We start from the raw sequence: 13,607 nt of genomic DNA on the forward strand, positions 1-13,607 counted from the left end.
AATAAAACAAAGGATACAACTCTCACCCACACTTGTAATTGAATGGTAAACCAGAACGAAGAGATTCAAATTAAAAGCCTTTTTGTCTACAGAAACCAATTATTTGAAAAGTCAAGCATGATATACTAAAAAAAACTTGTCTACTTGACAAAAAGAAAAAGAAAAATGTAAGTAGGAGTCAAATGTCTCAGGATGTCGAAAAATATCCAGACATTGCTGTAACTTAGATTTTGTATTGTGTGCACCTTTTTTCGAGTACTGGAAAGGACATTACTGTAGTGCTTCTTTCCGCCACTACCGACGTGTGGCGCTGTGAGAGGTCACCCAGCATCCACCCAGAAGTGAAAAAATCCACTTCTCCCTCATAGTTCTTGTGTAAACATTCTATACCGTCTATGTCTATACTATCTCCAGAACTTTGGTTGGTGTGAAGTGTAAATAAGAGGCAAGCCATGTCTTTTGAAATGAAAGTTGAATAAGAAAGCTTGATGCGGTTGAAAAAATGGTTGAATCGCTTTTATTAGCCACTTTTTACTACAGAGGAAGAAATCTTAACGCGCATCTTCCAAGTGTAAGTTAAACGCAACTTTATTTATCATTATAGAGCAAATTATTTTATGATTTTTTTATTTTCTTTGTACAGAACCATACAGGTTACTTGTACAAGCCTTAAACATGCTTATATAAACCTTAAACCTACAAAATATCGCAATAAAGCAACTTATGAACATTTTCAACTTACGAACGATCATCCAGATCTCGTTCGTAAGTAAGGCAGCGTCTTCGCCAAAACAAATACAATGAAATAGGGGTAGACACATAAGCTTCAGCTTTTCCAGGGGTGGGCAAACTATGGCCTCTCAGGCTTTTTCATCAGGCCCGTCAAACAAAAATGTTAAAAAAAGATATGTAGAGGTTGTTTTTTTTTTTAAGTTCTACAAATACAAATGTGTTGATTTGGTGACACCCTCTTCCCCAGTTTTACCAACATTTAAATAGCTGGCTAAATTTTTCTTTCGTAATTATCATCATTATTATTTCATCAATATCAGCCATCGATGCAAAGAAAGTACCATTAGCAGTTAGTGGACGTGTCCACAATGTAGTAATTGTAGGAATTAGTAATTCAAATCTTTTACACAAGCATTAGCTGCTAAATTATAGTCAGTAAGGCCAAACTAGTCACAAAAAGGATGGCTTTTACTAAAGCAACTAATGACCATGTCCAGAAGTGATGCATTTAAACTGTAAATAAGTTGTTCTACAGTTGCATACTGTGTTCTATTCTTGCTTAGTGTGCCATTCTCGCCTAGTTCAATAGTAGTAATATTGTTGATACGATAACATGTTGTTGTAAGTTTAAACAGGTGTTGATACGATAAGATGTTGTTGTGAAAACAGGTCTCAAACTGTTTTTTGTCACTCCCCCTCCCTTTAGCAGAAGAAACATGTAAATTAGGGCGTTCCTAATACAATAAAAAGGCAAGGACGAAATAGACTTTTTCAGAGTGTCTAGTAGACTGTAACAGACAGTCTAAGGTCATTCTCCTTGCAAGTAAGTCATACTCATGTCTCTGTGTCTTCTTTGAGTGCAGGTTTTTATTACAAGTGTTGGGGTTGACCTAACATATAATTGGTCCTTCGAGCCGGATTCCAAGATACCTGACAATCCCAGCGTGTGAATGAAGATCCAGGCAAGTCTGTGGCCACAGCATTAAGACCCTTTTCAGGACTGGTCCCTTCCTTACAAGCTGGGATCCGAAGGTTGACGGAAAGTCCAAGGACTCAGAGAAACGTGAGTAAAACTTTTATTTAAAAAAGGGTATGAGTGTGAAGAATTCAAAGCAGAGTTAAGAAAATAAATCCTGACAATCCTAGGCACTATTAGGTAAAAGAGAAACGTGGCCAGTGAGCCTTAAGACACAGTGAAGTCTTAAGTAAGAGGACAAGGGTTCCTCTCTGTTTAAAAAAGAACTCAAGGGAAGTTCTTTACATGGTGAAGCGTTAAAAGATAAGACAGTGAAGTCTTAAATAAAAGGACAAGGGTTCCTCTCTGTTTAAAAAGAACTCAAGGGAAGTACTTTGTTCTTCAAAAGGAGTGAAAGTGATTGTGAAAGAAAATACTATTACCAGTAGGTAATTGTATTTTATACCAAAGCAACAGGGAATAAATGGTGAGCATTTGTGGATGAATGTAGGAAAGAAAACTCCACCTGAAAAGGTAGAAGTGAGTTTTACCACAAAAGGTTATTTATCGCCATCCTGTTGAAAGAGAAACTCAGTGTTAGAATACGGTAGGTATTGAAAACCACTGAGTCCAAATTAAGTTCTTAAAATGGAAAAGGGGCAAAGTAAAGTAAAACAGAAGCTTTTAGAGGATCTGCAAAGACTGGAAAGTCATTCAAAAGGAAGATGCCTCAGCGATAGAGCCCCTATGTTACTGGATAAAACAATATGACTTAAATGGGAAATTGTCTACAGCAGGCATCAGAGAACTGCAACAAAAAATAAGAAACCTAAATCACCAAATTTTGTTAAATTAATTAGAAGTTCGTTTGTCTGGGCCCTGCGTATGTCTTATTTATAATGTGTTTGTCTGTCTTACTCGTCAAAAAGAAAGAAGGAACAACTCAGAAAATTGTGTTTTTAAACGCCAAAAGTAAACTTTCAAAAGAACTGAGATTGTTTAAAAAGTGATATTTAAGAAGAATTGATAGAACAGATGTAAAGGAGTTGGAAAAAAGTGGATTTTTTGAGAAATTGGTTTTCACCATAGGGGTGTTCAACATGGGCACCGGGGGCCACAGATTAGGAAAAATATGAGTGAGTGATTTTAGATGCGTTAATTCAAGATAATGCCAGAATAATACCAAAAAAGATAAACTATTCCTGTTTTCAGTTCAAAGTTGGTAAATTAAGGAATGGGAAGACTAGGAAAAATCTAATTAAGTAAATTGGAATATATTAATTTGAGATAAAGGCATTTTTATACAAAATTATTGAAAAATTGATAATAAATACTTTCTTTTCAATGAAAATGGAAAAAATGTATTAATTGGAATACAATTGAGTAAGATAACTCGTTGCGGATCAGTATACGTCATTTTCACATTAAATAGGTTGGTTTGAAAGAAAAAAATTAAACGAGGTAAACTTTAAGAGCGTCAACTGGGATAAATAATTGCATTTTTCGTCATTGAATTGTGTTAAATCTAGATGAATAAAATGAAGGGTGAGTTTGATGAGAATTTCAGAAGGCTAGCGGTTAAGAGGAAGAAAATAAAGAGCTAGTGTGAGAGAGCGTGCATGAGGAAGGAATGTTATTTTGAGAACGGATTGGTGCCGAGCAGCTAGGGAAGTTAAAAAACAAAAAACAAAGATAAGAGTAACTAAAAAACAGATGATGTCCTTTTTGGGACTCACGAATTACTGCAGGAGCACATCTTATGGATGAAAGAAAGGGAGCAGTGAGACAGGCACAAGATCAATTGTCACCAGATGAGTTACATGTCACAATGTGGTATACCACAGGTCCTACAAAGCAAGCCTAGTACAAAGCAAGCCTAGATGGAGTTACGCCCGCCAAAATAACAGTATCCTATGTGTACTCTGACAGCTCTGCCAACGCCGCAGCAGCAGCTATTTCACCAGACTCGATCATGCCGTGGTTCAGAATGTACTGCAAACCTCACATTTCATTATGTAAGAGTAAAGACACTGAGTGGAAAGAGCTTGGGAAGCTGGTGGACAGAGGAGAAAATGTACGGGATTGGGTAGCAACGAGCGTTAACACGTGGTTCAGCGATTCTACTGGACTATCCAGAAAGTCATTATTCTGGACTATAACAGTAAACTCAGGAGTACATCTGGACAAAAAGAAGGAATGACAAATTTACTTTACTAAGGAACAAGAGGAGCTATAAAACAAATTCCTGATAAACTATGGTCCCAGGGACCCACAGATGTAGGACTAGTAAAAGGAGCACCACCTATAATAGTAAGGCCCAAAACAGAACATCGGCCCAGAATGAAACAATATCCTTAAAACCAGATGCAATGGAAGAAATAGAACCAGTAATAGAAGATATAAAGAAGGCGGGAGTACTAGTAGAATGCCTGAGTCACCCGTAAACACACCGATATTTTCTGTAAATAAGGCACCCCCGTCAACAAGATGAAGAATTGTTCAGGATTTGATAGCGGTAAATAATGCAGTGATCCAAAGGTCCCCGTGTGGCGGATCCACACACGCTATTGAACTCTCTGAACCCAAAGGCCAAGCATTTCACAGTGGTAGATATAAGCAACGCATTCTTCTCAGTACCAGTGCATGAAGACAGTCAATTTTGGTTTGCATTTACGTTTAAAGGGAAAATATATACCTACACCAGATTACCTATAGGGTATTGTGAAAGTCCAACAATTTACTCTCAAGTATTTGCATCAAGTCTGTCTTCCTTCGAGCCTCCAAATAAGAGCCAACTACTAACTTATGTAGATGACGAATTAGTAGCATCAGAAAAAGAAAAAGAATATTGCACACAAAAGAGCAGGTGATCTGAAATCATTTCAAATAATAAAAATTTTAAAATGAGTTTGAAAATAACGACATATTAATACAGAAAAAGAAATAGTAAGATTGGAAATTAAATTTTCTCTTTTAATCACTAAATGAAATGTGCTTTCTTTTTAAGAGGAAAAGAAAGGGCACACAAGTATAGTCAGGCCAGGTCATGTTTATCTGTATAGCCCTTAATCACAAAGGATCTCGAGGGGCTGCATTGAGAAAAGACTATTGCAAACCAAAGATTATGATAATATTATAAAATAATATAATATAATGCGAGTTGATAAGACAATTCATTAGTGACAAGTATATGGTGTTTTATATTGAATCAATAAGAAAAGATAGTTGATTTTGATTATAGAGAGAGGAAATGACAATTAAAAAGTTTTGACGTTGAGTTCCATTTAGCATTTTTGAGATTTTTGATGTTTGGGCAGTGTGATGGTTTGGAATTTTGATGAGTTTAGCCCCAAGGACAAGATCCCCTAGAACAGGGGTGTCAAACTTATTTTAACCTGGGGGCCACACGATAGAACAAACATTCTGTCGAAGGGCCGGACTAGTAGATTGAAGAGAAAGAAAAAGAGAGATAAAGAAATAAGAGAAAGAGGGAGGGAAAAGGAGAGAGGGCGGGACAAAGAAAGACAGAGAGGGAAAGAGCGTGAGAAACAAAAGAGATAAAAAGAGAAGTCGTGAGAGAGGGGGAAAAAAAGGGGAGCGGAAGAAAGAAATCCAAAGAGAAATAGAAAGACAGAAGGAGAGAAAAGAGAAAAGAAAGCGCAATGGGTAGGAAGAGAGAAAGAGAAAAGAGAGGAAAGGATAAAAGGAAGTTAAAGCAAAAGAGGTTAAAAGACACAGAGAGAGAAAGAGAAAAAGAGCAACAATGGAAGAGAAAAAGAGAGACATAGAGTGAAAGACAGAGTGGGAGAAAAGGGGTGGAAAAGAAAGAGAGAGAGAAAGAAATACAAGTACAGTGTCTTTGTGAGAGGAACCTGGCTTTGGCAACATCAAGTTGACATATTTCAACCTGCAGCTCGTTTTTCTCTTGCGCTTCTCTGAGTGTTGTCTGGCGGGCCGGATTCAATCCCTTAGCGGGCCTGATCTGGCCCGCGGGCCGCCTGTTTGACACCTGTGCCCTAGAAGGAAAACTGATAAAAAGTCCTTCAAGAGAAGATGAAATAAGCCACACTTAATTTTTTAAGTATGAGCGTGTTACAATTAACAAATGATTGATAAATACGTGACAAATGCTGACTTATAGTTTGGTTAACTTAAAAAGAAACAATTTCTATGGAAGGAACGTTTTCAGAAGACAACCAGAAACAGATTGATTGATCCTGAGTAGGATCATAGGAATTTAGAAATAGCTGTTTAATTATCTTAAGACAGATCATGAGAATTTAAAAATATAACTGCATGGATAAAAAATAATGGCTACATGGTCATGTAACTAAAAGAAACAGAACGTGAGCAAAAAGAAAAAGAGGCTAAAATAACAGAGAAAGTGATGTTTCATAGGAAATAAAGATGAAACACGAAAAACGAGGACAGGCTATGCAACAACTCACACGTTTACACAACACTGGAAAAATAGAGGTATGATAACATCAACAGGAAAACCAGTGACACATGCAAAACTACTAAGAGAACTATTACAAGAAGTGCAACTGCCAAAACAGTTAGCTATATGCAAATGTGTGGCCCACACATCAGAAACAAACCCAGTTTCAAAGGGCAATCATTTGCAGATAAAATAGAAAAACAAGCTGCACAAGGAGAAATAACAGATCTAAGTCTATCATAAAATGCCTTAAAAGACAGAATACTACAAGAAATGCAACAACAATCACCTAAACCAGAGCAATAACTCTGGAAAAGAAAAAGAGCACACCTAAAAGATGGAATCTATAAATGACCAGAAAATAAACCAATCCCACCAGAAAATCTATACAAATGGGCAGCAATATTGAGCCATGGGAAGACATATGTCTCAACAGGAGGGATGGTGGGATTGATAACCTATAGTTTTAACTCCTATTCAAAAAAAAAAAATAAAAAAATTGTAGAACATGTTTGATATGTGCAAAGCACAATGCTCAGGGTACTCTAAGACCAAAGAGAGGACAGTTTCCAAAACCAGATTATCCATTCCAACAAATTCATATGGACTTTATAGAATTTAACAATAGTGAGGGGAAAAAGTTCTGTTAAGTGATAATCGATTAATTCCTAAAATGGAGAGCTTTTTCCTACAAAACACCCAGATGCACTAACAGTAGCAAAAGCATTATGCCAAGACATAATTCCACGTTATGGTATTCCAGAAAAGATCTATAGTGATAATTGTTCACATTTTGTAAATCAAATAATAAATAAAATAGGCCAAGCATTTCATATAGACCTAAAACATCACTGTGCCTGTCAACCACAAAGTGCAGGGTTGGTGGAAAGGATGAATGGAACTATACAAAAAACAGACTTAGAAAGTGTATGGAAGAAACCAAAAGACCATGGACTAAATGTCTAGAATTAGTAAAACTGTATATCAACATCACCAGTACAAATAGGCTAACACCATATAAAGTAATATTTGGTAGACCTTACAGATTACCATTCTTTAAAAATATGTGGGAAACCGATGACGAAAGTACTCTGGCTGATTACATGAGAAAAATGTTGCAGCACCAGAAGCAACTGGCGGATCGCAATGATAACGATGATACACTTTCTATGTCTCCACAGGAAAGCCAGTTGGTTGAACCAGGAGATTGGGTTCTGATAAAAAGCATAAAAAAGAAACACTGGCATTCACTTAAGTGGGAAGGGCCCTACCAGGTGTTGTTAATAGCGTAATAGCATTTTGGTACCTACTGTACAGCTGTAGTTCCTCAACAAAACCTTCAGAGGAAGTCTGGCTACAAAGGGGCTGCAATTATAGTTTGCAGTCGTCTCAAACCAGTGAAGATTGTCCACAACTCTGGAAGTATTAGGAGGAATTGCAGATCTACAGGTAGAATGCTCACTTCAACGCATAAGAAAATGGTGGCGGTATGTGGATCGATAGGAGCAATAGTAGTAATATTGTTGTTACTAGGAGAAAAAGTCCTCGATATGCAAAGAAGAAGGATAGGATGGACCAATAACGTGCAAAATGGACAAATAAAGAACCCCTGCAATACCACTGATGGAGACCAAGACACGACAAAAGAACTGTACTTCTGTTACCAAAGCAATAGCATTCAGGCTGTGTTCACTTTTGACCGGAGCTTACAAGTTGGAGGTTATGGCATAAATAGTTGGAAGGAATATAACTGGTATCTGGATAGTAACAGGGACATGATGGGACACAATTTGGAGAACTCCCACAATTGGGAATATGTCCTTGCCACTACTGGATCATGGAGTAAAAGATCATATGGATCCTCCCAGCACTCCAATACGTGGAAAAGACAGGTCTCCTTAACCAAATCAAATGATAGATTGATGTTAAACGTTAATACAACCCAAAACCCTTTTAGAAAGCCTGATAATTTTGGGCCATATCAGAACCCACCATGTCATGGGTTAGCAATATGTATATGGAGACCACATGCCCAAGACCCCTGTGCTGTGTTTCTGTTATGTCCAAATATCACGACGTCCCCAACTACAGAATCAAACATTACACTAGGGCCAAAATCAATCTCTCCTATCAAACCTAGGATTTATGTAAAACCTGACACAGATGATTGGTTTAAAATTAGCACAGATATTACTAAAATAAATAAAAACTGGCTTCTAATGGCAGAACAAGCTGCGCAAGCAGCAAAAACGGATTGTGTATTGTGAATGGGAGCCAGACCTGTTTTGCAAGTAGTTCCCTCAGCCTTTTAAGTGTCTGGCAGATGCAATGAATACTACTACAACTTCAACATACTGTTCATCATGGGATGGAATTTACCCTTTAACCTCGGATTAAAAGGAAAAGCCTATATTCTCTAACAAAGTAGCTGCAGGACATTACTCCTGCATAAATAGGACAGGTAAAGGCAGTAAAATGGGTAAATTAGACAGCACCTAATATCACTCAGTGCAGACCGTAGACATGACCTTTAAGCCTAAGTCTCGGAGTGACATCTGGTGGTGGTGTGGAGATAACAAGTTGTTTGACAGGCTACCATATTACACCACAGGACTCTGTGCCTAGGTCTCATTAAGCTTACTAGTATCCATCACACCAACCTCAGTTACTGATTTAATGTCCAAAGCAAATAGTGTACTTCCCCACACCTGGAAAAACAGAAAGAAGAGATCAGCATCAGGATGGAGTGAAAATGACCCTACTTACATAGACAGTATTGGGATTCCAAGAAGTGTTCCTGATTAATACAAATTAGCAGATCAAGTAGCATCTGGTTTTGAAGCAATCCTATGTTGGTGGTGCACTATGAACAAAAATGTAGGCAGATTCAACTACACCCACTATAACGTGCAGACTGGGCAACCATACTCAAAAGGGATACGCCGCCATCCACGAGCAGTTGTCAGCTACCTCCCTTATGGCTTTCCAAAATAGAATTGATGTTGACATGCTGTTAGCAGAAAAAGGAGGAGTCTGTCCCATATTTGGTGATCAGTGCTGCACGTTCATTCCTAATAATACAGCAGCTGACGGGAGTCTCACCAAAGCTTTGGAAGGACTCAAGTCCCTGAAAAGCAAAATGAAAGACCATTCTGGAGTTGACACATCAATGTGGGACAGGTTTGGAGACATGTGTGGTAGATACAAATAACTGGTGTTATCTATTCTTATGTCGATGGGTGTATTTACAGCTATCCTCACCTTATGTGGAGGTGTTGTATCCCATGCATTAGAGTTTTATGCACCAGAATGATTACCACTGCTATACAGCCTGTTAAAACAGAGGTATCAGAAATGTATGCACTTCTCACCCCAAATGGTGAAGCTCAGAAAGACAGTAATGATGATGATGCTTCCTTACATTTTACAGATCTTTTTGACTACAGTGAACCAGACGACAACAACACCAACGTTTAACCTCTGAGTGTAACATGAGTACTATAACATGATTCTGTAACTGAAAATCGAGAGAAGTTATTGGATGACAATGAGAAATAATGCAAATTGAATAAACAGGAGGGAAATGATGGTTTTAAACTGTAAATAAGTTATTCTACTGTTGCATACTGTGTTCTATTCTTGCTTAGTGTGCCATTCTCGCCTAGTTCAATAGTAGTAAAATTGTTGATACGAAAACATGTTGTAAGTTTAAACAGGTGTTGATACGATAAGATGTTGTTGTGAAAACAGATCTCAAACTGTTTTTTGTCACTCCCCCTCCCTTTAACAGAAGAAACATGTAAATTAGGGCGTTCCTAATACAATAAAAAGGCAAGGACGAAATAGACTTTTTCAGAGTGTCTAGTAGGCTGTAACAGGCGGTCTATGGTCATTCTCCTTGCAAATAAGTCATACTCACGTCTCTGTGTCTTCTTTAAGTGCAGGTTTTTATTACAAGTGTTGGGGGTGACCTAACACATAGCTAAAATTAGAAGCTAAAGTAGGAGACACTAGCATTAGCTTTCAAGATATTTATTGAATTTAAAGAATTAATGCGGGGGAGTCGGCGTAGGTCACTCCCGGGCCGCGCGACGGAGCGAGTTCAGCGGACGCGGCGTCACACGGTGCGATGCAAGAAAAGGCGGCGGGCGTGATCGGGCTCCCCCCCGTAACTGGGGGGAGCCCGCTCGTCCGACGACCCCAGTAGCGCAACGCGAGACAGGCGGCCGTCCGCGCGCGCCTGGCGAAAGGCGGCGGACGTGCACGGGGCCCCGTAACTGTGTCGGTTATCGGTATCGCGCCCGAAAGTACCCGCGCCGCGGGTTAGGGGCTCGCTCGCGGGACCGACCGAACGCCACCCGCGGTGCAGTGCAAGTAAAGTTATATTTTATATTGTGTGCACCTTTTTCAGAGTAGAGGACAGTGCTGTGGTGCTTATTTCCGCCGCGTGGCGCTGTGAAAGGTTACCCAGGATCCACCCCGAAGAAGAAATCCGGTTTCTGGAATGAGAAAGCCTAGATCGTGTGTGATCTAAACACACTGTACTGTATGGCTAGCCCGCTAAGAACTTTGACGTTTTTAATGTTTAATATCTCGTGCATCCATTCAATATGGTAGTTGTAAAGTGTAAAAAAGAGGAGAGATGTTTCTTTTAAAATGAAAGTGGAATAAGAAAGCTCGATGCAATTGGGCAAATGGTTGGATCGCTTTTTTTTCGTCCACTTTTTTCCACAGAGGAGGAAGTCACCTAACTCTTACAAAAGTAAGTTAAACTTAATTTTATGTATCTTTCTGGTTAAGTCAAGTCATGTTTGTTTGTAATGCCCTTAATCACAAGGAGTCACAAAGGGCTTCACAGACCACAGAATGTCAACGCCTAATATGTAGCTTTGTTTTTCAGGACTATGCTTTATCATTCAGCCTGCTTTGTAACATTATAGAGCATATTATTTTATTAAACATTTATTTTTCAGTTTCAAAACAATACAAGTTACTTATACAAGCCTTAAATATACTTATATAAACATGGCACTGCTAATCCCTTTCAAAACTGTACAAACAAATGACACATATCACAGGGCACTCAAATCAACATTTGTTCAGAAAAAGCAACTCAGATATTGCAGAGGCGTTCCCAACTGTTCAGACTTATCAATTATAACTACTAAGGTATTTGCAGAGATGGAGGGAAATATGTTGAAGTATCACATTCTCACACGGATAAAGACACATTCACAGGCTGCTAATGATCACCCACACAAAAGTCCGTGTCTAAGCTGAGTCGCACAATCCAGTTGAAATCAAACCTACGCACAGCAATGCTGTCAAATTTGTGTATAGTCAGGGAATGCAAACCCACGACTGTGCATCTGGGCTGCAACGATTAAGTCAAGTCATTTTTATTTGTATAGCCCTTAATCACAAAGAGTCTCAAAGGGCTTCACAGGGTTACGCAGACTATTTTTTCAGACTATTATTACAACATCCCCTGATCTGGAACCAACATGAGGGCAAGGAAAAACTCAAAAAACCTCAACATGAGGAAAATGAAGAAACCTTGAGAAGGGACCGCACATGAGGTATACCCCTTCCAGGATTACCAGACAGCAGAGGATGTTGCAATCACAAATAATACAGAGATATTGTCCACGAAAAGTTTAGGTTATTTATATGCTATAGAGTAGAAGTGAATTTTAAGCTTATATTTAAACATTTCCACTGAGGTTGCAGATCGGATATCAGGGAGAAGGGCATTCCACAGCACCGGTGCCCGGATGGAGAACGCTTTTTAACTGAGTCACTCTGTGTAATGTGACATTTGTCAATGTTCACAGCAGTTTTTGAGAATAAGTCGCGGCATTTAGATGGACCAATAACTAACATTTTGGTCTTTTCAGAGTTAAGACGCAAGAAATTGAGTGACATTCACTCCTTTATCCAGGGATCAGAATGGAGATTTTCATTTTCAGCTGAAATAGCCAGGGTCCAGGAATAAAGCAGGGCGGAAGTGAAAAAGTCGGAATGCCTTTGGGGTTCAAAAACAGCGGAAATCCGCAGATCCGCGGAAAATTCTGATCCCTGTTTATCTCAGTGAGGCAGGCCTCCAAATTTCCACAATTTAGTGTGGCAGATTCCTCCAACGGAAGATATAGTTGAGTGTCATCTGCGTAGGAGTGGAAACTGATATTATACTTGTGAATAATATCACCTAATGGAAGCATGTAAATGCTGAAAAGAAGGGGGCCAAGCACTGAACCCTGCGGAACACCACAGGTAACACTAAAGGGCTCAGATGTCATTTCGCCATATTTAACACAGTGCGGCTGGCCAGGATCCAGAAGTCAATGGAGTAGTCGGCGATGGTGCGTTGTCCCTGCCGGATGCTCATGAGGGTTCTAGATGCTTCAGCTGACGATGACCCAGGGTCGAAAACCTTTATTATCTCCTGAGCGAGCAGATGGAATGAGGAGCAAACATTTGTATACTTGTAAACCAAGGAAAATCAGCAGCAGTTTTTAACAACTGACTTTTGCGCTGCATGCATTTAATTCAAAAATATTTTTCAGGCATAGTCTCGTATATCGCTCATAAAATGTACAATGCATATCATCAAAACTGTAGTGGCTAGATTGTTACTTGATTCTTACTGAGGCGAGTCAAACTCCGTTTTGTTTAACTGTCCATCTGAGAGGTAGGATCTGAACCATAAGAGGAAGGTTCCTGAGAGACCAATCAATTTTTCCAACCGTTCTAGTAAGATATTATGGTCCTCTGTGTCAAAAGCAACACTCAGGGCCCGGTCACACAGCCGTTTGCGTCTGTATCGCGGCTGAATCACGACCAGAAATTTCTGCCCGTGAAGCAGACGCTGTTGCCCTAGTTGAGATTGCGATACAGACGAGATACAGCCGTGCTTTACACGCGGCAAGAAATTCACACGCGGTTGGCCGCGCGAAAATGTTTTGCGCTGCTCAAAACTTTAGACCACGGGTAACCGCGGGCGGCACACGTGGTACACACGCGGATATGACGCGGTACACACGCGGAACGACGTGCTACGGACGCGGCCAGGGCGCGGTTACACGCGGGTAGGACGTGAAATTTTGTTCTGCGTCTGTATCGCGGCTGAATCACGTGAATTAGCGTGTGTAACGCGTGTGACGGTCAAACACCTTTCTCCGCGTATATTCAGCGTGATTTGCCGAGCACACATCAGTTGTGCTCGAGACGTCAAGGGGTGAACATGGATCCCCGTCACCGTAGTAACCTCGTCTTAATCCATTTTTATTTCTTGACATTTCTTTTCATTTCATAACAAGATAATAAAATAAAAATGAAAAACTATTTCAATAATAACATATTGGCTTCTTCTTCGGTGCCATAGCTTGAAATCTTGATCTTCACGGGACTGTGTCTTGAGCGGTTATGATTTCTACAGCCCGGCTCGGCAGCTTTTATACCCCAATTTTGCGCATTTTC

General features: G+C 39.5%; 1 protein-coding gene across 2 annotated transcripts in view; it reads right to left on the reverse strand.

The window, feature by feature from the left end:
* Window positions 1-13,607, reverse strand: part of jade2 (jade family PHD finger 2) — a 182,423-nt gene that overhangs the window by 127,569 nt on the left and 41,247 nt on the right. The window lies entirely within an intron of this gene.

The sequence above is a fragment of the Urocampus carinirostris genome, chromosome 17 (genome assembly GCF_059441175.1).
Source record: "Urocampus carinirostris isolate Australia breed hairy pipefish chromosome 17, RoL_Ucar_1.0, whole genome shotgun sequence".
NCBI classification, from domain to species: Eukaryota; Metazoa; Chordata; class Actinopteri; order Syngnathiformes; family Syngnathidae; genus Urocampus; species Urocampus carinirostris.